The sequence below is a fragment of the Tachyglossus aculeatus genome, chromosome X4 (genome assembly GCF_015852505.1).
Source record: "Tachyglossus aculeatus isolate mTacAcu1 chromosome X4, mTacAcu1.pri, whole genome shotgun sequence".
Classification (NCBI taxonomy): Eukaryota; Metazoa; Chordata; class Mammalia; order Monotremata; family Tachyglossidae; genus Tachyglossus; species Tachyglossus aculeatus.
In genome coordinates, this window is record NC_052098.1 from 21392036 (window position 1) to 21419659 (window position 27624).

Sequence of the window (27624 nt, forward strand, 5' to 3'; positions counted from 1 at the left end):
ATATGTCAGCTCAAAGAAGACAGGGCATTTTTTCCACAGGGTCTCTCATCTGTTGAATGTCCTTGACCACCAAGTCCAGCAGATTACAAACTTGTTTTCTCTCAGGTGTAGTTGAATCAATTCCTAAGCACTCGGGAGAGTACAATGTAAGAGGTGCTAGATACGCTCCCTGTCTACGAGGAACTTACTGTCTAGAAGGGGAGAGAGAATTATAAATAAATTACAGATATGTACATACATGCTGTGGGGCTTGGGGTGGGGTGAATGAAGGGTAGAAATCCAATGCAAGGGCAATGCAGAAGTCGGAGGGAGTAGAGGAAATGAGGCTTTAGTCAAGGGAAGGCATCTTGGAGGAAATGTGATTTGAATAAGGCTTTGAAGGTGGGGAGATTTGAAATTTCGAATCTTAAGATTTACGATTCATCTCATACCCTAACATGGCATTCATAGGGAAAGATGGAACAACAAACTCCCAGAAGAATAAATGTAAAATATGTATTAACTGCAGTGTATTATGTAATACATAATCAGCTGTGTAAGTATTGCTAAAAATCACATAAAAATAAAGTCTCTAATCTGGATACAAAAAAAATTGCCAATAACAGTAGTATTCAGACAGGGTATACATTAAGTGAAAAAAAAAAAATCAAACATGTTATTAGAAGTCAGGGGGACTCACATTCCTAACAGAGAAAACAGGCTCACACTATTAATTGCTACTCTGAAGCCCATAATCTATTTTCATTTCCAACGGGTTCAATCCAATACTATGAGAAATTATAACAGCGGCAGTTTGATTAACTCTAACCAAGTAGCAGTTCAAAGAATAAACCAAAGCTCCTTCTTTAATAGCTGTTTTTACATTTAGCACAGTGTAAATAAATTTAGCACAAACTAAAATAATCTTTCTTAAATCCTCATGTGACAATCCACTGTAGCATATGAGAATAAAACTGCACTATCTACACTATGAGACAATGTCTGTGCTACCTGCGTTAATGGCATATCCAAATGCAACATTTCCAGCAACCATTACTTTAAAAAGTAGGCCATCAGTATTTTCCCTTAGCATACAGGTTAATTGCAAAGCTTACATAAAAGTGTAAAAAAGCTATTTGTTTACAATGAGAATTCAACTTTTTTCTAGTGAGATTTAAGAATAAGAGCATCAGACATTTTAAAAGCAGATACAAGGATAAGAGCAGTGTCTTTATCAAGTCTCTGTAGTACGGTTCATTTTCTAAACATAAAGCATTTTATATGTTCTGCTATCAGAATAACTAAGCACAGTTCTTTAAAACAACAAGGCATCCAGCCTCCCATGGCACCAAAGATGTCATGAATCCTCATAAAACTCAAAGATGTTAGAAAAAGGATATGTCTTGCTCTTCTTGTTATCCGACAGAGTACTGTACTATATAGGAGGATAACCTCTACAGATGAATTTCCTATTCTTAGCCAATATTGCCCTCATAAATTTTATTTTCTATTTACATTTTTTGGAATTAAAAACAGGACAGACACTAAAGCAATGACAATAAAGCCAAAAAAATTTAGAAGATTGATGGTACCGCTATTGAGAGAAATGAGCTATAACAGCACTTTGACAGTAGAACACTATATAAACCCCAGTAAAGGTATGCCAGAACTAACAAACATCATTAGACCCTGATGTATTAAATGGGGAACATTCTGCAGAAAAAAAAATTAATAAATCAGATAACTGCACTAGAATCAATCAAGAACTGTGTTAGGATAACGGAGGGGAAAAATGAATTTACTATGAACAGTCCAATGACAAAACAAGCTTAAATCGACCTCAATCATTGTGTACTATCAATCACGAATGGTAGAAATATTTAACTGGTTCACAGATCATAATTAATAATAATCTTCAGGTACGGACAATTACTAGATCATAAGAAGCAGCGTGGCTCAGTGGAAAGAGCACGGACTCGGGAGTCAGAGGTCATGGGTTCTAATCCCGGCTCCACCACTTGTCAGCTGTGTGACTTTGGGCAAGTCACTGAACTCTGTGCCTCAGTTACCTCATCTATAAATGGGAATGAAAACTGTGAGCCCCAGTGGAACAACCTGATTATCTTACACCCCCCCCCCGGTGCTTAGAACAGTGGTTGGCACATAGTAAGTGCTTAACAAATGCCATTATTATTATTCTTATTATTATTATTATTGAGCCTAACCTGGGTGAGACAGTTTCCGGTGAATGAGCCATCTCTAGGATGTAAGTTAGATAGTTTTTAATCCCCTTCAAGATCACCAAGGAGGCAATGATAAGATTATTCCTGTAGTTCACTACAGAATAGTGAACTATTCAAGTAAAAGCAACTATCCAGTAAAATCCTAGCAGGTTTCGCCTACTTGGTTTTCCTTTAAGTATAGTTTCATTTAAATTCAACTTTGATAGTCCTCTCTCAGTACAGTTCTTTGATGGAGCATTCATTCATTCATTCAATCGTATTTATTAAGCGCTTACTGTGTGCAGAGCACTGTACTAAGTGCTTTGAAAGTACAATTCGGCGACATATAAAGTCCCTACCCAACAGTGCACTCACAGTCTAGAAGGGGGAGACAGCACAGGAGTACTGCTGTCATAGGAGCTTCTTCTGATCTTCATAACCAGTTTCTTCTAAAGCCATACAGCCATATGTGCATGGCAACTTTATATGGAAAATAATTGAAGGCTTTGTGAAGTAAACACAGATTTGGTTCAATTGTAGTAATGTTAGATTTTCGTTTTCAGAAAAGGGGTTACTTACTTATTTCCCCCTCCAGCATTGTTTGAGCAGAAGGAATGAAATATGAAATATGGAATTGTAAACAAATTTCCCTTTGATTTTAGGACATAGTCTAGCTCTCAGCTACACTCTTAATAGGCAGAGGTCCTACACAATCCAACACATAATATAGATTCTGGCTATTGAAGAAAACTTCAAATGTTTCTAAGCAATGTCTATGTTTGAGTAAGCTCTGGAAACCACCTAATATCTATCTGCCTTTTTTTCCCCCCTTAGGAAATTCTACATATCAAACCAATACAAATTTAAAGCCACATTTCTTTGAAAAAAACTTATGACATAAGGATTTTAAGCTAGTCGGTGGAGATGAAAATACAATTTGTTGATATGACTATGGGCCCAATCACCCAAAAGATATGGATATATTATTCATAAGTTTGACTAACAATAATCCATTGAGAAAAACTATTTATACAACAAAAGCTCTTCAAATAGCTTTACAAAGATAGATTAGCTGTTATCTTTATCAAGCAATATATTTGCACTGGAGACCGTATGAGGAAGTAGAAATCTTTAGTGCGATATTAACCCAATGAGGGCTCATTTCCAAACAGGTTTTAAATCTCATTTCCTAAGCACAATGATGTTTACTTATGAGGTACTATAGTATTTGAGGTTTACATTTATCAGAACACATTTCAGGTCTCAGTGCGTATTACCATCTCCTTACATGTTGCCTCCCAATTTGAGTCTTAGGGGAGAAGAAAATAAAACTATAGCCTGGACCTTTTCGTAAAACTGTGGTGAAAAGGTTTATCTTGTGCGTTTATCAAACACAATATGTACTTCAATTTAGGCTCAGAAAAAAATATCTTGGGTCTTATTGATAATAATAGTAATAATAACAACAATGGTATTTATTGAGCACTTACTATGTTCAAATCACTGTTCTAAGCACTGGGGGGGAAACAAAGTGATGGGGTTGTCCCACATGGGGCTCACAGTCTTAATCCCCATTTTACAGATGAGGTAACTGAGGCCCAGAGAAGTTAAGTGACTTGCCCAAGGTCACCCAGCTGACAAGTGGCAGAACTGGAATCCGAACCCATGACCTCTGACTCCCAAGCCCGGGCTCTTTCCATTTAGCCACACTGTTTCTCTTATTGATTGCTCGGACAATGCAATAACATTAACCTATAACCGTCACAGAAAAAAAGCCTCCTTTGTGCTTCCTTTCCACATTTTTCACAACTGGCTGGAGCTTAGAGTGGAGAGCAACTTTCCAGAGGTCAGATGTGTGAACAGCAACTCACAATTCTTTTGTGTGTCTTTCAGATGTATAGGAAACATCTTACGAGTAGAGAGTTGTTGACTGTGCTGAGGAAGGAATTACCAGGATCACTTTCTGAACTAAATCGACCCTAGTCCTATCCGAAATCATTATGTGCCAGCATTTGGGTATCATGACAGAGTTTCAGTGTATCATCCCTGTGCCGGTTGTGAGTGGAAGATAGAGGGGCTAGATTTTTCTCAGCCACTTAAGTCCTCAGAAAAAAGTCCCTCCCCAGACTTAAGGTTTGAAGCATATGCAATCACCTTCAAGGCAATGAATGCCACCTCTTACTTGCATACTGACACTGAAGCAGTTTCAGAAACTGCTGCCAAATTCAGACACAATCCAACATCATTTACAAAAGCAATCTGCAATAATAGAATGGATAATCAGGCAGCTGGAATGGACTTCGAGAGATAGCTGCCAAGCAGGTAGACAGCTAGTGATTCCTCAAAAATCTGCAAGGAGGAAGGCTCTACTGCCTCCATGGTATCGTAGTCCATTGTTTCATCACCCTGCTAATCAAGGTAATGAAACACTGGTATCTTTCCTTATGTTTAACTCAAATCTTTCTTGCTTCTCAATTTAAGCCCATTTTCTTTTCTTTTCTTTTTTTTAGCAGTTCTCAGTGGTCAGCATTACCTAGATAAATCCCTTCATATAATTTTATAAATTCCTTTGGCCCTTTCTTTTCTCGTTTATACCCCAACTTCTTTAATATTTCATTACAGAAACTATTTTCCATCCCTTTAAACAGTAACGTTGCTTTTCTCTGGGTCCTTTCCAGGCTCAGCGACTAAAACCAGAAACGGCCCTCTAATAAAGGTCTGAACAGTGTGTGGTACAATAAAAATATTACTTCCCAAATTTTGTACGTCCTACTCATATTGAAATAATCCAGTACCATGTGAACTGGTTTTTTAAATAACGGTAAAAAGTGCTGACATATTCAGGGTGTGGTCGACAATGACCCCAAGTCTTTTTCTAGTATCCTCTGGTATAACCGTCTTTACCCATCATGGATGAGATTTGTTTTTGTCCTTATATGCCATTTTTCATGTTTCCCTATCGAGTTTCAGCCAATAACTAATTTGCCTGTGAGGATGGGCTCATGGCGCCCTGATTTACCTTTATAGCAAAAATGCCACCACTAAAGAGACTGTGACTAGCTGTGAGGGGTCTGCAGACAAGAGCCTTTTCACTTAAACATACCAGTTTCCAGAATCATAGCAACTTAATATTGAGGTAATCGTATTCAAAAATTAGGAAACATTTTCCATAGACTTAAAAAAGTGACATAAAATGCAACTAATATGAGACATATATACTAGCATACTTCAAAAAAGAAAAAAAAGCCAAACTTAATTCATTTACTCTACTCTGCCAATGAAAATGGAGAATTCATTACAGCTTTTATTGCTCACATGATCTGTGATGGGATCTAAAACTACAAAATGTCATAAAATGCATAGCAAATGTAATAGACTCTGTAGTAAATCTATTCATAACCATTTAGAAAACAGTAATGTGGTTAACCTTTCCTTTGCTGGTACATGGAAATCACAGAAACTAACTGCACTCTTTTGTGCTCCTGAACACCAAGGTAATTTTAACCATTCTAATAGAGTTAAATTCTTCAGCATATGCTCTCAGCAACCAGGAATACATTTCATTGATTTACTTAATAAACAATAAAGTGGGTGGTACATGACTTCAAATAGTTTGGGAAATTTCAGGGGTCTCACCAATTGGCTTTTAATTAAAGTTATTTTTACAGTTCTTTTTCTTTAAGCTGCCGGCACCAGTTTCATCAGATCTTGAAGGGCCCCAGTCATGGCAATTCTTTTATGTTTAAATATTTTCAGTGGAAAAAACACAATAGGAAACTTAGCCATTTGTTGGCAAGTTAGCCAAGAGGGAACAGATGCTTTATTTTAACCATTAAAAACATGACTTCAACTCACTACCCTTACATTCTAAAAACTGTGAAAGTAGGTTCGGTTGATAAAATTCATTCTTGATCCCACTTTCAAAATCCAAATGACATCAAATTTCAGAAACTTCTATATCAATTCCAAAAGTACTTTCACTACTGCTTAGCTATCCTCATAAGACCTTCCACAAATATCCCAAATATGTCAAAATCAAAAAGCTTCATAGTGTAGCCCAAAGCTCCAAAGAGCTGAACTATGATGCTCAAATGCCAAATCAAAATTACTAATAACTTAGGGGGGAGTAGATCATAACATGACAAAAATGTAGAAGACAAAAAACCTAAATCTTACTTGTGTGTCTTCAGATCCCACTGTTGTTCACCGGACTTCTCACCTAAGCAAAATAAAAGATTGAAAAATTTAATTGAGATAAATATTATTCCGCATAAGAAATTGCTTTATTTGTTCAATGCATGATTGTAACCTTCATATTTCACTGTGAAATTTTGTTAAATTTCAATGAAAGGAAAAATTACTCATCGCACGGTGACTAGCATACTTAAAAAAAGGCCAAACTAATTCATTTACTCTATGCAAAATGTCTGAATTCCTTAATTCTTACTGAATTGAAAATATTTGCATCATTCCTTATGAAACAGCAAAGGTTACCCTATGTTTCACTTGAAATTCAGGAAAAAATACATCAGATTCAAATTTATGTTTTACATGTAATTCCTCAGGTACATTAATTAAAACAAAAATAAAAATAAATCTGATACAATGAGAACCCAATGAAAGGATTCCACACCTCATTATTTGAGACTTCATAAAACTCGAGTACAATGCTAGAAACACACAACTGTGCTGCACAGGAATTGCTATTGCTAGTGTTATGGGCTCTTGAACACATTAAAATTACAATTTCAAGATTTATAAAACATATTTTTCGAGTTTTCATTAGGGATCAGAGAATGAAAGGAGTGTGTGTCGGAAAGCACAACACCCAAAACCTGGGCTTTTGTTAAATTTTTTTCCCCACACATCCAATCCGTGTCAGGGATTAAAATAACTACAGATTTACAGCTCATTATGATGCCTAAACACACCTTTGCCTTTGACAATATAGTTGCTAGTTTCTTTTTTTTTTTTTTTTTTTGTCTTCCCTGGTCACTTTCGGCTTTTACAAAATTTAGAAAGCAAATCAACAACTGGAAGCCAAAATAGAGTGCCTCAGAAAATGGCGGCATTCATAGTTATCTAAATTATTTTCATTTCTATATCTAATGAGCACTCTTTAAATCATCTTCCGGGATCTGTAAGGGCTATATATAATTTGAGACTCTTAAAATAATACAGCTGTGAGGCAGTCTTGGCAAAACAGAATGGCATAGAGCATGGGCTTGGGAGTCTGAAGGTCATGGGTTCTAATCCAGGCCCTGCCACTTGTCTGCTGTGTGACCTTGGGCGAGACACTTTACTTCTCTGGGCCTCAGTTCCCTCATCTGTGCAATGGGGATTAAGACTGTGAGCCCCATGTGGGACACACCCCGATTTGCTTATATCCACCCCAGCACCTAGTAGAGTGCCTGGCACATAGTAAGCGCTCAAATACCACAATTATTATTATTATTGAATAACAGAGTATATTCAGCCTTAACATTATTCTCCTCTGTCAAGCAAGCACTTGCCGCAAATCTACATTACCATTCTCCAAAGGCAGAATTTCTCAAATGTTCCTTTACCCTCAGATCTACCACTTTAACAGACTACAATCTTTGGCTTTTAGTGATTCAAAAAAAAAAAAGGGTGCAGTCAATCCAGAGTGTTTTCTCCACTCAATGTTCAACAACAGTTGGGAGACATGGCTTCCGAGAATTCTAATTTACTTTGAGCACCAAAAAAAAATTAGTCAGAGGCTAACATAGACAGTCCATTTAAGGAAACATCTGCGTTGGAATAAATAAATTTTTAATAGGTGGTTAGCAAACCCTACATTTAATTTCACTTGCCACTCAGTAGGTCATTAATAAAAAATTGAAATGAATAGTCTGTCAATGTCTTGGATTCTGTGTAACGATTCAAAACAATACATGGGAAATAGGTTCTTGATTGCACATGGGTTTAGGGCTTATAAAAAGGTTATCGAGGTCTAACATTTATTTTGACTTGAGGGCTTAAATTGAAACATCCTTCAAAACCATGACTCTGGGCCAGCAAATGCCCAATTTTAGCTTCTAATCTGAATCCATCTCAACCTCCTATGAGGGTCTCTCATAATCCCATTGCTCAATGTTGATCAAGAACATAAAACTAAGCATTAGAGGATGAAATATGATTTGGCGTATCTACAATGTTGCATGTGCTGGGCTCAACCCTGAAACATAACAAAATCATAATTTACCCACATAAACATGTGTGTAAATATAGCCAAATGTTTTTTGAAATTCGTGTTATAAGTTATGGAAAAATACCCCAAACAGCATAGCTGCTATAAAAAAATAATTGTTTTGGAAACGTATAACAATGTTGTATAACTCGTGCATGAATAAGAGTCCCAGTCTAAATGATGTCACTTCCATGTTGTTCTGAGATGGATATATTACCATTTCCAGTTTGCTAATATATTTATATTATTGCTTTATTTTAAATGTATTCTTCATATTTTTATGGCATTTGTTAAATGCTTATTAGGTGCCCTGAACTAAGGACTGTACTAAGTGATGGGGTACTAAGTGAGGTTCTGCTCTTACTTAGGTGACAGAGCCTCTGTCTGCTACTGAGTTCCAGGAGGTCTTAGTTTTGTTCTTCATTCATTCATTCAATCGTATTTATTGAGCGCTTACTGTGTGCAGAGCACTGTACTAAGCGCTTGGGAAGTACAAGTCGGCAACATCTAGAGACGGTCCCTACCCAACAGCGGGCTCACAGTCTAGAAGGGGGAGACAGACAACAAAACTAAACATATTAACCAAATAAAATAAATAGAATAAATATGTACAAGTAAAAGAAATAGTTCTCTGCCCTTCTCCCTTTATCTGCATTTTGATCTGAAGCCTCATTGTCATTAAAGAGCTGCAAAGGTAACAGTGTTCTTCAGTAGCCTCTCTATGAAGAATTGTGGCAGCAAGGGAGAGACTGAGATGCCCCTGTAGCTTCTTCTTTCTCCTTGAAGGTGGTGATTACAGTGGCATCTCTGAAGTGCTGCAGCACTTCCTCAGCATTATATATGTTGAGCAAAAATCTTTTTGGTTCTCCAACCAGTGAGGAACCTATGCCTATTGCGTCTATATTTCTACGGGAACACCAAAAACAACTTCTTGAATCAGTGCGTGTCCTGAAAGGGCCTTATATGACATCTTCTATTCTTCATTTCCTCCTACTGAATTTATGACATTCTATTCTTCATTTCCTCCTCCTGAATTTATAACTATAAGCAGCAGCATGGCCTAGTGGAAAGAGCATGGGTCTGGGTGTTAGAGGAGCTAGGTTCTAATCCTGGCTTCTCCACTTGTCTGCAGGGTAACCTTGGGCAAGTCGTTTAACTTCTCTGGGCCTCCCTTTCCTCAATTGTAAAATGGGGATTAAGACTGTGAGCTCCGTGTGGGACAGCAACTGAGTCCAACCCTATTATCTTCTATCCCAGCACTTAATACAACTGGCATTTAGTAAGCACTTAAATACCACAATTATTATTGTTATAATAACTATTTCTTTAAATAAAATCATCTCCCTTGCTCTCCCTTCTGATCCTAGTTACATGATCCTATGTACACTACTAGGTTTATTGAAGATGCTGTAGTTAGCAATGCATTTTTGACCCTATCTTAAAGTATTCTCCACAAATGTTAATTTTCCATGTGCAAAGACACTTTTTAAACATATGAACTCACCCCATTGTTGAAATCAGCTGTACTATCCAACTATCTTACCCTTTACACCATGACTATTTCAATCAATAATCGTTCTTGTGAGGTGGGGGCAATCATATTTATTGAGCACTTACTGTGTGCAGAGCACTGTACTAAGTGCTCGGGAAAGTACAATATATCAGAGTTGGTAGATTCGTTCCCTGACGAGTAAAAGTAAAGGTAAGTTTTTTTTACCTTAATTGTTTTTACTGCTCAAAGCAGGAATTTTTGTTGTTTCATACTCAGATAAAAAAGGCATATGTCATTTGTTATATCTGGTAGGTTTAATAATTGTGGCACTTGTTAAGCACTATATGCCAAGCACATTACTATCACAGAGGAAAGAGTCCTTGTCCATCATGGGGCTCCCACTCTGAGGGAGAGGGAGGACAGGCATTTACTCCTCATTTACAAATCAGGACAATCACATCTCCTCTAAGAAACCCTTTTTCTATGTCATCTTCCCATCCTTTTTCCCCCCCCTATACTGAATCACAAATGCACTTAATCCTACCCACTAGGCATTTCACCTCTCCCTCATCCCCACAGAACTTTTGTACATATCTTTAAACTCAGTTGCTTCCTCTACTTGCAATTTATTTTCATGCTTGTCTCAACCACCTGGATTGTAAGGGTGTGTGTCCAGTTATGGTACTGTACCTTGCACAAAATAAGCACTCAAATACCACTGAGTGAGGCACAGAGAAATTAAATGACTTGCCCAGGGTCACAGCAGGCAGTATTAGAGCCAAGGTCTTTTGAAAAGGTTTGAACTTGACTCCTCTGAGCCTTCAAAAATGGCTTACAATAAGCAATTACATTGCACATTTTCATTTCAAGAGCAGCAGAAGTTTTCCTTGTATTTTCTGAGCATGTATAAGTTTCAAGGAATGAGAAAAGACAGTCACTTCATATCTTCAGTCTAACAAAAGCCTAAAATGGTGGTTACATTATTTATTTCTCATTTAACTTTACATTTTTAAGGTTATATTTGTTGAAATGAAGAACATACGTGGGGACTGCTGCTTCTCGAAAGTGTGATTGCTATCTGGTGAGAGCTTTGCACCCAACCACAAACTATCACAGGACAAGTACTGGCACAAAATTTCCCCTCAACCGTTAAAGAATTTCACTCGCAACAATAAAAACAATATCATATGAAAAATTTTTAATAGGCCAAAATGGACGTCAGTTAAATTGAAATTATTATGTGGAAAATGAAGACATTTCCAAGTACCCCCTTGACAGCAGTAAGCAGTGTCCTTTTTGCTGGCTGATGATGCAGAAAGGATACATATGTAAATTAATTCCTATAGAGAAAAATAGGGATCATTCTCAACTTGCAATTCATGCCTAGAAGAGTAATTCAGTTGGGTCAAGGAAAGTAATTATCGGGAGCTACCTAATTATAAAAAAAACTACGTGTGTGGTGCCCACTTTATGCATGATAATTCATCATATACTACCAAATATGTAGAAGAGATGTTTCAATCAATAGCACTGATTGATTGTTATGTATCAAGTGCTTACTATGTGCAGAGGATTGTATGAAGCATTTGGGAGAGGACAATACAACGGAGTTTGGTAGATACAATCCCTGTTCACAAGGATCTTACAGTCTAGAAGGAGTGACAAAGTAAACTACAGATAGGAGAAATAGAAGAGTATTAGGCTATGTACATAAGTGCCCTGGGGGTGTGACAAATATCAAAGTACTTAAGGCAAAGCAGAAAGGAGGGCAAATAAAGGAAATGGCATCTTTCATTGAAATGATGACCCAAGACATTCAAGTAATAATAGAAGAATTAGTAGATTCATTTATTCACATGCACCCATATATGGACATATATGTATATACAGCTATCCTTCATTTTCAAAGATGGTACTACTGGTAATGAAATCCTATCCTTAATTGTGAGTATGGCTGCAATTACTAATGTATAACCAATATTCCATTCCACATTGTGAGCATGTGAAGATCTCTCTCTGCTGCACTGAAACCTTTGCCATTTGTAGGTCCTAATGATAATACTAACTGTGATATGTGTTACCCACTTACTATGTGACAAGTACTGTACTGTGATGGAGTAGATACAAGTTAATCAGGTTAGGCACTTATGTGACTTAGGCTATTGGTGTTTTAAAGGGTACTTCTTAGAATCCCCATTTTCCTCAATCCTACCGTTAAGGAACACAGTCCCTCTTCTAAATGCTGCCACACATATCTGTTGTCTCCCAGTAGTCCACTACTACTTTTTTTGAGGTTGTGTTTCACTGTCTTTCAATTTTTTTTCTTTCCTCTCTGCTAATGTTGCCCTTCAGTTTCCCATTTAGAAGTTGCTTGGGGATCTTGCGATTGTTCATTCTTCTTATGTATCCTGGGCAGTGGGAACTGATATGTGATGAATTTTACTTCAATACCAATTAGCTCACAGTTTAACGATACGCCCAGTCCTCTTACAATCAGACAGTGCAGTTCTTACAGAACCCTGCATTAAGTAAAATGTATAATAATGTATGTATAATAATCACCCTGTGCCAGGCGTTGTGTGCATGAACATAATCATTCCTTCTGACACTGCATCGCATAAACTACAAGAACATTCTCTAATTCTGTCATCGAGTCTTCTTCAAAATGCACGAGAGTATCTGCTCAAGCGGATTCTTGGCCATCTTGCGCTGCCATTTTAATGTACTTAAATGTCATATTCCATTTGTTGTTTTGGGGTCCTTAGTCCATGAATCCAAATCCTTTTATAATATTTAAGAATGTATCAATAAAACAGTCCAAGGGCCTAGAACAAATCATTCTATTTTCACCAAAATTTAAAATTTCATCTTTTCTCCAAACCCACTCCTCTCCATAATTTTCCAATCATAAAAGACACCACCACTATCATCACTGTCCCAGAGGCCCACACCCTTGGTGTCATCCTTTAGTTTTCACTATTATTCATCTCTCAAATTCAACAAACTGCCAAATCCTTCCTGTTTTACTGCCCAACATCTCCTGGATCTTCACCTTCTGTTCCGCCCAAAGTCCTTCAAACTTGGTACAAGTTCTGTTCTTGTCACAGCATTAGGCTCCTTGCTAGTGTCTCTGTTTCCAGCCTCTCCCACCTCCAATCTATACTACAGGTTACCGCATGGATCATCTTCCCGAAGTGTTGCTTGGCCCACATCTCTCTGCAAAATTGCATCAAACAAAAAAACTCCTCACAATGGTCTTAGTGGCTCTCTACTACCTGCCACACCTTAGCTATCTGCTCTGCTCACTGCCTATCTCCCAACTGATTTGTCTTGGTTCTCCCACACTAACTTTTTCATTCATTCAATCGTATTTATTGAGCGCTTACTGTGTGCAGAGCACTGCACTAAGTGCTTGGGAAGTACAAATCAGCAACATATAGTCATTCATTCAATCATATTTATTGAGCGCTTACTGTGTGCAGAGCACTGTACTAAGTGCTTGGGAAGTCCAAGTTGGCACCATATAGAGACGGTCCCTACCCAACAGCGGGCTCACAGTCTAGAAGGGGGAGTCAGACAACAAAACATATTAACAAAATAATATTATATATATTATAACAAATAAAATAATCAGGTTCTAATCCCAGCTCCGCCACTTGTCAGCTGTGTGACCTTGGGCAAGTCACTTCACTTCTCTCATCTCCTCACTCATGCTGTTCAAATCAGCAACATATAGAGATGCACCCTACCCAACAATGGGCTCACAGTTTTTAGTTATGCCTCATTCTCAACTCTCCCATTCATTCATTCAATCGTATTTATTGAGCGCTTACTGTGTGCAAAGCACTGTACTAAGCGCTTGGGAAGTCCAAGTTGGCAACATATAGAGACGGTCCCTACCCAACAGCGGGCTCACAGTCTAGAAGGGGGAGTCAGACAACAAAACATATTAACAAAATAATATTATAACAAATAAAATAATCGGGTTCTAATCCCAGCTCCGCCACTTGTCAGCTGTGTGACCTTGGGCAAGTCACTTCACTTCTCTCATCTCCTCACTCATGCTGTTCTCACAACTTGGAATTCCCTGCCTCTCCTTATCAGACAGATCACAGATGAGCCACATCATCATCATCAATCGTATTTATTGAGCACTTACTATGTGCAGAGCACTGTACTAAGCGCTTGGGAAGTACAAATTGGCAACATATAGAGACAGTCCCTACCCAACAGTGGGTTCACAGTCTAAAAGGGGGAGACAGAGAACAAAACCAAACATACTAACAAAATAAAATAAATAGAATAGATATGTACAAGTAAAATAAATAGAGTAATAATAAATAGAGTAATAGCCACAAGCAAAGCACTTCTAAGATTTTACCTCCTCCCCAATTCATTTCCCAGAACCCGCAGCCATATCAACCCTTCAGCCAACTCTAGCACTATGAACGTATTTAGTACTCATGTATATGCCTGCCAATTTATTTTTCACCACTCTCTAAATATTTAATGTTTGTCTTCCTTGTTAGAGTACAAGTTCTTTATAGGCAAGAAATGTGTCACTTGGTTATTCTGGCTTTCCCAGACACTTAGTACAGTGCACCACACCAAGTATGAGCTAAGTAAATGCTACTGTGGCTACTAATGTAATTTCTAGTACCAAAGCAGGAAAGAAGAAAAAAGTTAGGCCTTAAAAAACACTTTTCCTTCAGTTATCTCTGGATAATAAAATGGATTTTCTTTTTGCCTCAAAATTTAAGTAATTCAGTTCCAGGTGTAATTTTTTCTAAATTAACTGCAAATTTGCATTTCTAGATCCATGTTCAGGTTTAATTTTTTTTTTTTTTTAATTCAGCTGCCCTCTAGTTGGAAAAACACACACAGCACTCCTTTGGGTAGAGTTAGTGTCTCCAGGTGGTCTCATTTTATGACTACAATATCTCTGCCATGAAACATGATGACTTTTTACTGTTAGGACTGCAGAATGTAAATGAACTAAAGTCAATTGTACCTGATTGTTTAAATTGCTTCTGATACAACAATTCTACCACCTAGTAATAAACCATTGAAATCAAACAATGGAATTGATTACACATTCTTCACTCTGGTGAAACTATTAGTTTTACCTGAATAAAAGGGAAAAATAGAGCTCAATTCACAGTAACTAGTGTACACAATTCTCACCGAAGTACAATACAAATGAATTTTAAGAAGTCTAAACATTACTCTTCAGCAGCAGGGAATTTCCAGCCAAGAGAATCTTATTTAAGAGTGACATGAAAAGGAACACAAGTCAAGTTGGCTAGTATTGTGTAATTCAACAGCAAGCCTTTCAACATTTTTCAAATTGAAGGGAGGCGACAATAACCAGGCCGAAATTAAAGAATTTGGGAACCCAAGGAACATAAAAATTGGGACTCCTCATAGTGAGAGTGGGGGAGTAAAAGGGAAAGGAGGGAAGAGAGGAGGGAGAGAGACTATGACGGGGGAAAGGAGGGAGAGAAGAAGAAACTATCACCAATACCCCCTCCTCTCCCCCACTCCCCAGTATCTACAACAGTTCCAAAATTAAAATTACTGACGTGGGGCTTCAATACTCTTCACCAATATGCTTCTTTGATCCTAGCTGTTCCCTCTCCCACAAGACCCCAACATAGAGCCCTGTGATTTTTGTTTTGCCTTCCAGCCCCCGCCCCACATATGATTATCATCTTGTGACCTTGTGGGCAGGAATTATGTCTACCAAGTCTACTGTGTTGTACTCATTCATTCATTCGATCATATTTATTGAACGCTTACTGTGTGCAGAGCACTGTACTAAGCGCTTGGGAAGTACAAGTTTGCAACTCTCCCAAGCACTAAGTATAGTGCTCTGTACATGGTAAGTACTCAAATACCAATGATAATAGGAAGTTAAAGAGGATGGGAGGGAGGTGGAAGAGGGAGGGAGAGAGGGACAGAGATTGTTGTAATCATCACTATCACCACTAGCCAAGTGGTAGTGGCTACTTTGCTCAACCAAGGATGGACTAGCGGAGTCATGCCTCCTTTCTGACCTCACTGTCTCCTATCTCTCCCCAGTCCACTTCTTACTTTATTCTGCTGACTGGATCATTTTTCTAAAAAAAAGCTCAGTCCACATCTCCCCTCTCCTCAAGAACCTCCAGTAGTTGCCCCTCCACCCACCTACAATTCAATCAGAAATCCCTAGCCATCGGCTTCAATAATAATAATGATGACATTCATTAAGTGCTTACTATGTGCAAAGCACTGTTCTAAGCGCTGGGGGGATACAAGGTAATCAGGTTGTCAATGTGGGGCTCACAGTCTTCATCCCCATTTTACACTTGAGGGAACTAAGGCACAGAGAAGTGACTTGCCCAAAGGCACACAGCTGACGTGTTCATTCATTCATTCAATCGTATTTATTGAGCGCTTACTGCGTGCAGAGCACTGTACTAAGCGCTTGGGAAGTACAAGTTGGCAACATATAGAGACGGTCCCTACCCAACAGTGGGCTCACAGTCTAGAAGGGGGAGACAGAGAACAAAACAAAACTTATTAACAAAATAAAATAAATAGAATAAATATGTACAAATAGAGTAATAACTACGTACAAACATATTTACATATATACAGGTGCTGTGGGGAGGGGAAGGAAGTAAGGTGGGGGATGGGGAGGGGAAGGAAGTAAGGTGGGGGATGGGGAGGGGGAGGAGGGGACTCAGTCTGGGAAGGCCTCCTGGAGGAGGTGAGCTCTCAGTAGGGCCTTGAAGGGAGGAAGAGAGCTAGCTTGGCGGATGTGCGGAGGGAGGGCATTCCAGGCCCGGGGGATGACATGGGCCGGGGGTCAACGGCGGGGCAAAGCGAGAACGAGGCACGGTGAGGAGATTAGCAGCAGAGGAGCGGAGGGTGCAGGCTGGGCTGGAGAAGGAGAGAAGGGAGGTGAGGTAGGAGGAGGATGGAGAGCCCTGAAGCCCAGGGTGAGGAGTTTTTGCCTGATGTGTAGGTTGATTGGTAGCCACTGGAGATTTTTGAGGAGGGGAGTAGCATGCCCGCAGCGTTTCTGCACATAGACGATCCAGGCAGCGGCATGAAGTATGGATTGAAGTGGTTAGAGCCAGAATTAGAACCCATGACCTCTGACTCCCAAGCCCAGGCTCTTAACACCGAGCCACACTGTCTCTCAAAGCATACTGTAAGTTCCCTCCTTCCTACCTTACCTCCATGATTTCCTGGGCCTCGTCACCTTCATATCCAACAGACCAACACTTCCCCATCGTAAAAGCCTTAACACAATCACATTTCCTCTAAGAGGCCTTTCCAGACAAAGTCCTCATTTCCACTACTTCCTCTCCCTTCTGTGTCACCTATGTGCTTTGATCTGCATGTACCCTTTAAAAATTTGATATTCACCCTCAGCCCCACAACACTCATGTACAGACAATTCTTTTAATGCCTGACCCCCTCTTTACTGGTGGGTAGGGAATGTCTACCAACACTGTCGTATGCTACCAAATGCTTATTACACTGCTCTGCAGACAGTTAAGTTCTCAATATTTACCATTGGTTGATTAATTTTGCTGTGTGAAAAAGTTAAATTACAGTTGCCTGCACTTAATATTTCATTGTGGAACTCAAAACCCTAATGTTGGCTTTAAATTCTAGTGAAAAATATGCTACGAACATGAAATCAGGGCCTTCCTGTTGTTTGGACTTCAGAGGAGCCCTGTTGTGAAATGAATGAAATTGCTATGAAAACAAAATGTCTTCTGAAAGTGTCTGAGGGGCCCTGCAGAGGTTTCTTCAGCTTGATTTCCCATTTTACCTTGGCATTTTTGTAAAATGAAAATGGCAGCAGTGGGGTGGAGACAAACACCTTGAGCTAAGAACTGATGGAGTTGCCAGGTGAAAAGGGTCTGCATTAGCCTGCTATAAATACCTAAATATGTTCACATGAGTGTACTGTTAAGGAAAGTGTTCTGAATGGATGTGTTTGTTATTCATTTTGTGAACACAAATAAGTTTAGGCATCCTGTCTACTGCAATCCAGCAAAGTCCAAATAAAGTGGCTTTCCAAATCAACAATGATGACATTATTAAATAAATGTTGCAGTCTAGAGAAAATGAATCTTAACTAGGCATTCAGTACAGACCTATCAGATCATTACCAACAAAGCAGAGCAAGAATTTCAAGTCATTTCAAGGTTTAAAAGTAGTTGTCCCTTTGTTATCCTGGGTTCTTTCATTATATTTTCTTCCCCTTACACTTTCCTTGACAGAAACAGTTTTAGGATGACTAAAACTATGCTTTGAGGTTTAAAAAAAAAAAAAAAGAGGGAAGTGATGAAGCCTATCCTTTTAGTGTGTTGTAAAAGGTGCTTTAATGACTATGTCACATATATAGCAGCCTGTCTTTGCAAAGTTTGGGTTAGTACAGCAATGCTACCGCTTAAGTCATTTGCAGAGTATTACCCATAATACCTTCTATTGTAATTTTGCTTGTTAAAACATTTCAAGAATCAACTCCCTAGTTATCAATAAAATCCCTGAGGGTGAGCCAGACAGTAAAGAAGTGGATATCCAACTAAAGGAGCTATACTGAGGTTCCAACATAAGTTGGTAGACTTTGCCATGATAATGAGCAAACTGGAAACATACCATATGCCATTCAAACCAGCGAATTTTAAAATATTTCAATGAACTCAAATGACTCACCGGTGTTTGTCCTCTGGGAGAACAAGCACAATGCTTAATAAAGGGATACTCTAAAATAAAGTTAATTTTTTAGACCCCTACATTTCAATGTTTCCAGGGAAGCAGCATGACCTAGTGGAAAATGGAAGTGTTGCCAACTTGTACTTCCCAAGCGCTTAGTACAGTGCTCTGCACACAGTAAGCGCTCAATAAATACGATTGAATGAATGAATGAATGAAAGAGCAGGGAGCTAGGAGTCAAAGGAAGTGAAGTCTAATCCCCGCTCTTACAGTTGCCCGCAGTGTGACCTTGGGCAAGTTACTTACTTGCTCTGTGCCTCAGTTTCTTCACCTGGATTCAATACCTGCTCTCCTCCTGCTTAGACAACGAGCCCCACAAAGGGCAGGGACTGTCTGACCCAATCATATTGTATCTAACCGCCACACTAGACTATAAACCCAGTGAGGGCAGGGAACGTCTCTCTTTGTTGCTGAATTGTACTTTCCAAGAGCTTAGTACAGTGCTCTACACATAGTAAGTGCTCACTCAGTAAATACAATTAAATGAATGAATACCCCAGTGCTTCTTATAATAAGCACTTAACACAATTATTGTTTTTAAGCAGTACATAAGGGTAGATTGTTAGCACTTTAAAAAGTATTCCCAAGTATAGGTGTACATACTCCCTGTAAGTGTAGTGTTTCACTTCAGAGTTGACAAAATTACTCATCTATAGGTAGGTTTCCAGGAATTAAGCTAATATGAGAACTGGGAAACAGATTGAAAATCAGAGCTTTTTTAAGGCACCCTGCTAGTATTTAGAATGTGACCTCTGTGTGGGACTGGGACTTCATCTAACCTGATTATTTTGTATCTTTCCCAAGGCTTAGAACAGTCCTTGACACATAGTAACAGTCCTTGACACATAGTAAGCACTTAAATACCACTACTCCTCTTCTTCTTAGTTTCTGCAAATTGGAAGATGCCTTAGGAGCTTTCCTTAAAGATGATCCATTTCTCTGCAGTCTGTCCCAGGTATCATGCTGTTTCTGTGTTTTTGCTTCTCTGAACAGTTTTAAAGTGGGGAAGAGGGTGTCACTGGTATTGATTGAAGGGGAAAAAATGAAAGTCACAGAAGTAAAAACCTCAGGAGAACATCTGTCTGCATTTCCACCCAAACTTGAGGCAACAGTTGAAGGTACAAGAACTGAGACAGCACATGGCTGCTCTTGTGTTTGGAAAGCTTATGTTTATAAGCTCAACTTTGAGTGACACATTTTTTCCTCTGTGCACCCCAATCTATTTTCTGCCTCACTAAGCTTATAAAACTCTGCATAAATTCTCCCTCTCAGCCTGTTCTGTAATCCTGTGAACACACTGTCTTCCTGTTCATTCCTTCAGCCAGCAAGCACCAGCTGTTGGGTCCTGGAAACGATTTTATTTATGCTAAAAAAAAAAGAGGATGATCAGAAAGCTGTGAAAAATGCAAAATGTTTTGGATATATGTAGAAATCTTTAAGTTGAGAGTATTTGACCTAGGTAAAATAACTCACTAGATTTCCCCTACTCAAATAACTAAATGGCCTTGTTAAAGCAATTTGTTCTCTGTATCAACTCTAGAAATGAATCCAGTTATTTTTGGTTATGTAGGAAAAGGTAAACATAGAGCTCAAACAATGGAGACATAATTTTCTAAACATTGGGTCTTTGTTTAATTTCTATTTTGATTTTTAAAGTTCAAAGTTTGCAAATATATTTTTTCATACTCATTCATTAGATTGTATTTATTGAGTGCTTACTGTGTGCAGAGCACTGTACTAAGCGCTTGGGAAGTGCAAGTTGGCAACATATAGAGATGGTCCCTACCCAACAACGGCCTCACAGTCTAGAAGGGGGAGACAGAGAACAAAACATGTGGACAGGTGTCAAGTCACCAGAATAAATAAAAATAAAGCTAGATACAAATCATTAACAAAATAAATAGAATAGTAAATATGTACCAGTAAAATAAATAGAGTAATAAATCTGTACAAACATATACAGGTGCTGTGGGGAGGGGAAGGTGGTAGGGCTGGGGGATGGGGAGGAGGAGGACAAAGGGGGCTCAGTCTGGGAAGGCCTCCTGGAGGAGGTGAGATCTCAATAGGGCTTTGAAGGGAGGAAGAGAGCTAGCTTGGCAGATGGGCAGAGGAAAGGCATTCCAGGCCGGGGGGGGGGGGGGGTGGACTTGGGCTGGGGGTCGACAGCGGGACAGGCGAGAATGAGGTACAGTGAGGAGGTTAGTGGCAGAGGAGCGGAGGGTGCGGGCTGGGCTGTAGAAGGAGAGAAGAAAGGTGAGGGAGGAGGGGTTTGGATGGAGAGGAAAAGGCAGATCTTGGCGATGTTGCGGAGGTGAGACCGGCAGGTTTTGGTGGCGGATTGGATGTGAGGGGTGAATGAGAGAGCGGAGTCGAGGATGACACCAAGGTTGCGAGCTTGTGAGACGGAGGGATGGTAGTGCCGTCTACAGTGACGGGAAAGTCAGGGAGAGGGCAGGGTTTGGGAGGGAAGATAAGGAGTTCAGTCTTGGACATATTGAGTTTCAGATGGTGGGCAGACATCCAGATGGAGATGTCCTGAAGGCAGGAGGAGACCCGAGCCTGAAGGGAGGGAGAGCGAGCAGGGGCAGAGATGTAGATTTGGGTGTCATCAGCGTAGAGATGATAGTTGAATCCGTGGGAGCGAATGAGTTCACCAAGGGAGTGAGTGTAGATCGAGAACAGAAGGGGACCAAGAACTGACCCTTGAGGAACCCCTACAGTAAGGGGATGGGACGGGGAGGAGGAGCCCGCAAAGGAGACTGAGAATGAACGGCCGGAGAGATAAGAGGAGAACCAGGAGAGGACAGAGTCTGTGAAGCCAAGGTTGGATAGCGTGTTGAGGAGAAGGGGGTGGTCCACAGTGTCGAAGGAGAGGCAGCATTGCCAAGTGGATAGAACACAAGCCTGGGACTCAGAAGGACTTGGGTTCTAATCCCTCTTCTGCCACTTGTCTGCTGTGTGACCTCGAGTAAATCACTTCACTCATCTGGGATTCTGTAAAATGGGGATTAACAATTTGAGCCCATGAGACAAGAACTGTGTCCAACCTGACTAGAGAAGCAGAGTGGCTCAGTGGATAGAGCATGGGCTTGGGAGTCAGAGGTCATGGGTTCAAATCCCAGCTCTGCCAATTGTCAGCTGTGTGACTTTGGTCAAGTCACAACTTCTCTGGGCATCAATTACCTCATCTGTAAAATGTGGATTAAGACTGAGCCCCACATAGGACAACCTGATCACCTTGTATCCTCCCCAGCACTTAAAACAGTGCTTTGCACAGCGTAAGCGCTTAACAAATGCCATCATTATTTACCCCAGGCTTAGAACAGTGTCTGGTACATATAAAGCACTTAAATTCCATAAAAAAAGAGAAAGACATTTAAAAAGTCTAATTTCCTGAATTTACAGATTGTTTATGAAGGAAATAAACCAAAAAAAGTTTCCAAAATTAGCATTTGAGACCAAATTTTACATATTGACCAATTTCTTAAATAATAAAACTGCCTCATTTTATCAGAATTATTAGGAAAGAAATCAGATAAATGTGTCATAATCAGACAAATCAATGGATCAATGTGAGAGTCATGATGTTTACATAATCTTTGTGTGAAAATTTCATGTTTTAAAAACACATTCGGTAATATTTCTATAATTCTTATACAAACTAAATTTTCATTGGAAGTCAAATATATGTGGGCAAATGCTTAATTTTCTTGCATCTCTCAAATAGTTTAAATGGAGAATCTACTCTTTCATTCATTCATTCGATCGTATTTATTGAGCATTGTGTGCAAAGCACTGTACTAAACGCTTGGGAGAATACAATATAACAACAGACACATTCATGCCCACCATGAGCTCACGGTCTAGATGACGAGACAGACATTAATATGAATAGATAAATAAATTAAAGATATATACACATGTACTGTGGGGGTAGGAGGGATGATGAATGTAAGATCGGCGCAGAAGCGAGTGGGAGAAGGGGAGAGATGAGCTTAGTCAGGGAAGGCTTCTTGAAGGAGATGTGCCTTAAATAAGGTTTTGAAGTCGGGGAGAGCAATTATCTGCATGATATGAAGAGGGAGGACATTCCAGGTCAGAGGTAGGTACTCTTTAAATCATGCTCTTTGAATGAACTCAGTTAACCCTCTAGAATGTAAGCTCCTTGTGGAGAGGGAATGTACCCACCAACTCTGTTATATTGTACTCTCCTGAGCACTTAGTACAGTCCTCTACACACAGCAAGTGGTCAATACATACCACTGGCTTAATATGATTTATTCTAGTAATAATAATAATAATAATAATGGTATTTGTTAAGTGCTTACTATGCGCCAAGAACTGTTCTAAGCACGGTAGATACAAGGTCATCAGGGGGTCCCACGTGGGGCTCACAGTCTTAATCCCCATTTTACAAATGAGGTTACTGAAGCACAGAAAAGTACAGTGACTTGCCCAAGGTCACACAGAAGACAAGTGACGGAGCCCAGATTAGAACCCACATCCTCTGACTCCCAAGCCTGGGCTCTTTCCACTAAGCCACACTGCTACTTTGGCAATGTAGGAATACAGTCATTGAGATCCAGCTCTAGGTAGCAGGAAGAAAGCAGGCTCAGCCATCTCTCTTTGTGTTCAATATTTCTTTACTCAGTGTTCCTCCATCTGTCTAGCCCAGGAAAAGAGTTGGCTGTGATTTTCCTACCTGTTAAATTCATGTAGAATGTGGGCTTGTCTTGGGGTTCAAACCAGGAACAAGATTATTGATCACGTAAATGAGGGAAGGATATGGATCTGGCTTCAAAAAAAAGGATAGGGGGTCTACCTCAGACCATTTCCCAGCAGAAGAGGGAGGAAAGTAGGGTAAGCACCTCTCTTTCTAATATTTTTTCTGCCTCCCGGTCTTTCCACTGACCACTAGGTTTTTAATTTCTCTTTCCCACTCCTTCACTATCTTCAACTGTCACTTTCATATCATGCCCCTTCTGATTTCAAAAACTTTGAATAGCAGATATGAGCATCCCCCTCAACAAGAATCTAAAAGCAGCCATTGTGGCCCAATGGAAAGAGCATGGTTCTGGGAATCAGGAGACCCGGAAGCTAGTCCTGGTGGTGCCACTTGCCTGCTGTGTAACTTTGGGCAAGGCAACATCTCTGTCCCTCAGTTTCCTGACCTGTACAATGGAGATAAAATGCCTGTTCTCCCAGCCTTTTAATCTATGAACATACGAACAACGAAGCAGCGTGGCTCAGTGGAAAGAGCCCGGGCTTTGGAGTCAGAGATCATGAGTTCAAATACCGGCTCCGCCAATTGTCAGTTGTGTGACTTTGGGCAAGTCACTTAACTTCTCTGTGCCTCAGTTACCTCAACTGCAAAATGGGGATTAATACTGTGAGCCCTCTGTGGGACAACCTGATCACCTTGTAACCTCTCCAGTGCTTAGAACAGTGCTTTGCAAATAGTAAGCGCTTAACAAATGCCATCATTATTATTATTATATATAGTGTTTGCGTGTATAAGGTAGGCATTGGAAACAAGAATTTTTTTCTTATTTAAAGCAGCCTCTAAAACATATTGACTGATATATTTCATTATGTGGTTGAGCATATTTAACCAAGTGAAAGAAAACAGTGTCACATACCCCTATTTTTATTTATCTAAATGCTAATCCATCTAAATGCAAAATGGTATCTCAGTGTCACTGGTTCGAACTAGTCATTTAAACATAACAATCCTTTCCCTTTTCCAACAGCCTGACCCCTCAAAACCTTCATAGAAAGGATTTACTGAGAAACCAAGGCATGTTATTTCAAAAAAACTAAACCTTGAAGACTCAGTGATCTGGCTTTATAAATAAGCAATTCCAGATTGTTAAAGATAAGCCATATGATAAGGAGAAAATGAGTATCACTCTTCTACTATTCAAGGGTTAGGTGCCAACCCTATGGTCATTGCCCTATTTCATCAATTAAAGCAGGCTGTATCTGAGGATTTTAAGATTTGGGGTCATTTGGAACCTGGCCTAAGTCTGTATTATAAAATGCCCTCTAGAATGTAACCTCACCATGGGAAGGGAATGCATCTAACACCAGGGAGTTGCCAAAATAACATGCACCATTTGAGAAGCAGCGCGGCTCAGTGGAAAGAGCCCGGGCTTTGGAGTCAGAGGTCATGGGTTCAAATTCCAGCCCCTCCAATTGTCAGCTGTGTGATATTGGGGAAGTCACAATTTCTCTGTGCTCAAGTTACCTCATATGTAAAATGGGGATTAAGATTGTGAGCCCCACATGGGACAACCTGATCGCCTTGTATCCCCCACATGCTTAGAACAGTGCTTTGCACACAGTAAGTGCTTGACAAATATCATTATTATATTATTTTCTTATACTCTATCAAGCACTTGGTACAGTGCTCTGCACACAGTAAGCGCTTAGTAAATACAACTGATTTATGCTAGATTTAAAATAGCATTGCCTTGTGCCTTGGTAAAATAACGTTTCACCTGCTACACCACACATACCGCAAGGGAAACAATTATTTTTAAAACAGGCATAAAAGGATAACAGAGTCTACGAATGTATATTTGCTTTTAACAAAGTCACTGAATGATGATGCCAGCAGGATACAAAACTTTATCAGCAGAAACTCTGATTCAAAATTTAGAAACTTTTGATTTCTTTGATATCTGGCTGGCCAAATGGGCTGGCACCTATATCAAGGAAAGCCTATCTTAATCTTTCATTTTCCCTAGCTCAAAAGTCTTCAAGCAGTGAGACTCAGTGATAAGCAAGGTCCTTGTTTAGTACTCCAAGTGTATTTGCTGTTGCTTTCTGCTTCAACAGAAGGAAAAGTCAGGTCTCATCAATCATTCAATCAGCAATAATTTTTAAGCTCCTACAAGGTGCACTATACTAAGCACTTGGGAGAGTACAATACACAATCCCTCAAGGAGACTGTACTGAGCATTTCTATGTGCTATATGTGTGGTGTGTATGAGAGAGCCTGAATAGGAGAGGAGTTTGGGTTATGTGGGGAAGAAGCAAGGAGGGTATTTGATGAAATAAAGGTTTTTTATGAGGTAAAGGGGCACTTCAGGTGAGGTCTTAAGAGTATGGGAGTAAGGTATCAAAAATAGGTTGAAAATCTTGTCCCCGATTTTTAAGAAGTTAGGAGACAGCATTATCAATTGAAAAGGGCATGGATGCACCTGAAAGTCAGGAGACTGGTGTTATTTGTTCCAGATTCAATTTATTGAGTACATACTATGTGCAGAGCACTGTACTAAACACTTGGGAGATGATACAATAGAGGTAGTAATAATAATAATAATAATTGGCATTTGTGAAGCGCTTACTATGTGCAAAGCACTGTTCTAAGCGCTGGGGAGGTTACAAGGCGATCAGGTTGACCCACGTGGGGCTCACAGTCTTAATCCCCATTTTACAGATGAGGTAACTGAGGCCCAGAGAAGCTAAGTGACTTGCCCAAGATCACACAGCAGACATGTGGCAGAGTCGGGATTTGAACCCATGACCTCTGACTCCAAAGCCCAGGCTCTTTCCACTGAGCCACTACCACTGAGATGGTAGTAGAAACCATCTCTGCCCACAAGGAGCTTGCAGTTTAGAGGGGAACTTTCACTTCCCTGTTGCACATGATTGTTGTGAGGACGAATGAGAGATAATGTTACAGCATTATGGAAACATTGAAATGCTACATGACTTAAAAGTGTTGAGATTATATTATTGGGATAATTTATTCACCAAAATAAAGATGGATTTTGGCTAAAGCAACTGTTGCTAGTTACTACAGATGAGACGAAACATAGAATGTCACTGCAATTTCTGATGACATATTCACTTTACTTTCTGTTTGCCACCGTGCTTCCTATCATGCTTCCATCAGCGTTTATCTATCAACATAGACAACTGTGGTTGTTGAGGGGTTGTTGTGTCAAGGGATACATCTTAGGACTTTTATTTACAAGGGATGAAAGGAAACCCTGTACCATCAATGGAGACCTCCTGCAACATCTTCAAAGTAAAGGGTCTTTAGAAACAGCCCTGGTCTTGATTCTCCCATTTTGAAGGATATGCAAATTCAGCTCTGCAGGACTGCTTGAGGGAAGATGCTCTGAACATATGTAGAACATAAGGGCACTCATGTAAGACAAGCCTGCTCCATGTAATCCCACAAAACTATGTATATACCCTTCAAAACACGAGAGAATTGAAATCATTTGGGAAAAGCAAGTTTGCCATTGCAACTGTTTCTATTTGGTGACACAAAAAGTTTGTGGGTACCTAGGAGAGGGTAGATAGATCATAACTTGCCCCCCGAAAAAAAAACAACCCACTACCAGTTCAGCGTAGAGACACAAAGGAACACCCATATGCAAAGATTCAGTCACCTGGAGAAGATATAATGGAATAATTTTGCTTTGTTGGAGGTACATTTTACATCTCTTGTAAAAGATTACAGCATGGAGAGAGCCATCTACTCCATACCTTTAGGGAATTCTTGCAGGGATGTTCTGGAACTTTTCTTTCTAGATAGCATGGGCACAAGTTACCTGCAGATGGTACTATACATTTTAGAGGTCACAGAAGGTTAAGTCAGACATGAGTTTTATTAATAAAAAAAGAATTAATATATGAAACTAAAATCCTGTGGTATGCTTGCTCACTGTTGCTAACAGCTGTTATTCTGTATCCTTGTCTAGGAGCCCTGGGACACAGTGACACTAGCCCAGTCTGTCTCAGTCCACAGAACGGTTCCCAGTTGTTGAACTCAAACAATCTCTTTCAAACAAAAATCCTGGCAAGTTCCAAGAACACATGTCAAACTCTACTGTCATGGGGAGTGATGTTGGTCAGGAGGTACAGGGAATGGCTGCACATCCAACATTGAGAAGTTTCTTTTTAATTTGAAAATCAATTAAAAA

General features: G+C 39.6%; 1 protein-coding gene across 40 annotated transcripts in view; it reads right to left on the minus strand.

Moving 5' to 3' along the window:
- The window catches only part of PTPRD (protein tyrosine phosphatase receptor type D), a 1852740-nt gene that overhangs the window by 686201 nt on the left and 1138915 nt on the right, over positions 1-27624 (minus strand). For all 40 annotated transcript variants that reach the window (XM_038769706.1, XM_038769707.1, XM_038769750.1 and 37 more), the window contains one exon: positions 6378-6420. The gene's annotated coding sequence lies outside the window, so the exon portion shown is untranslated. The remainder of the gene's footprint in view (positions 1-6377; positions 6421-27624) is intronic.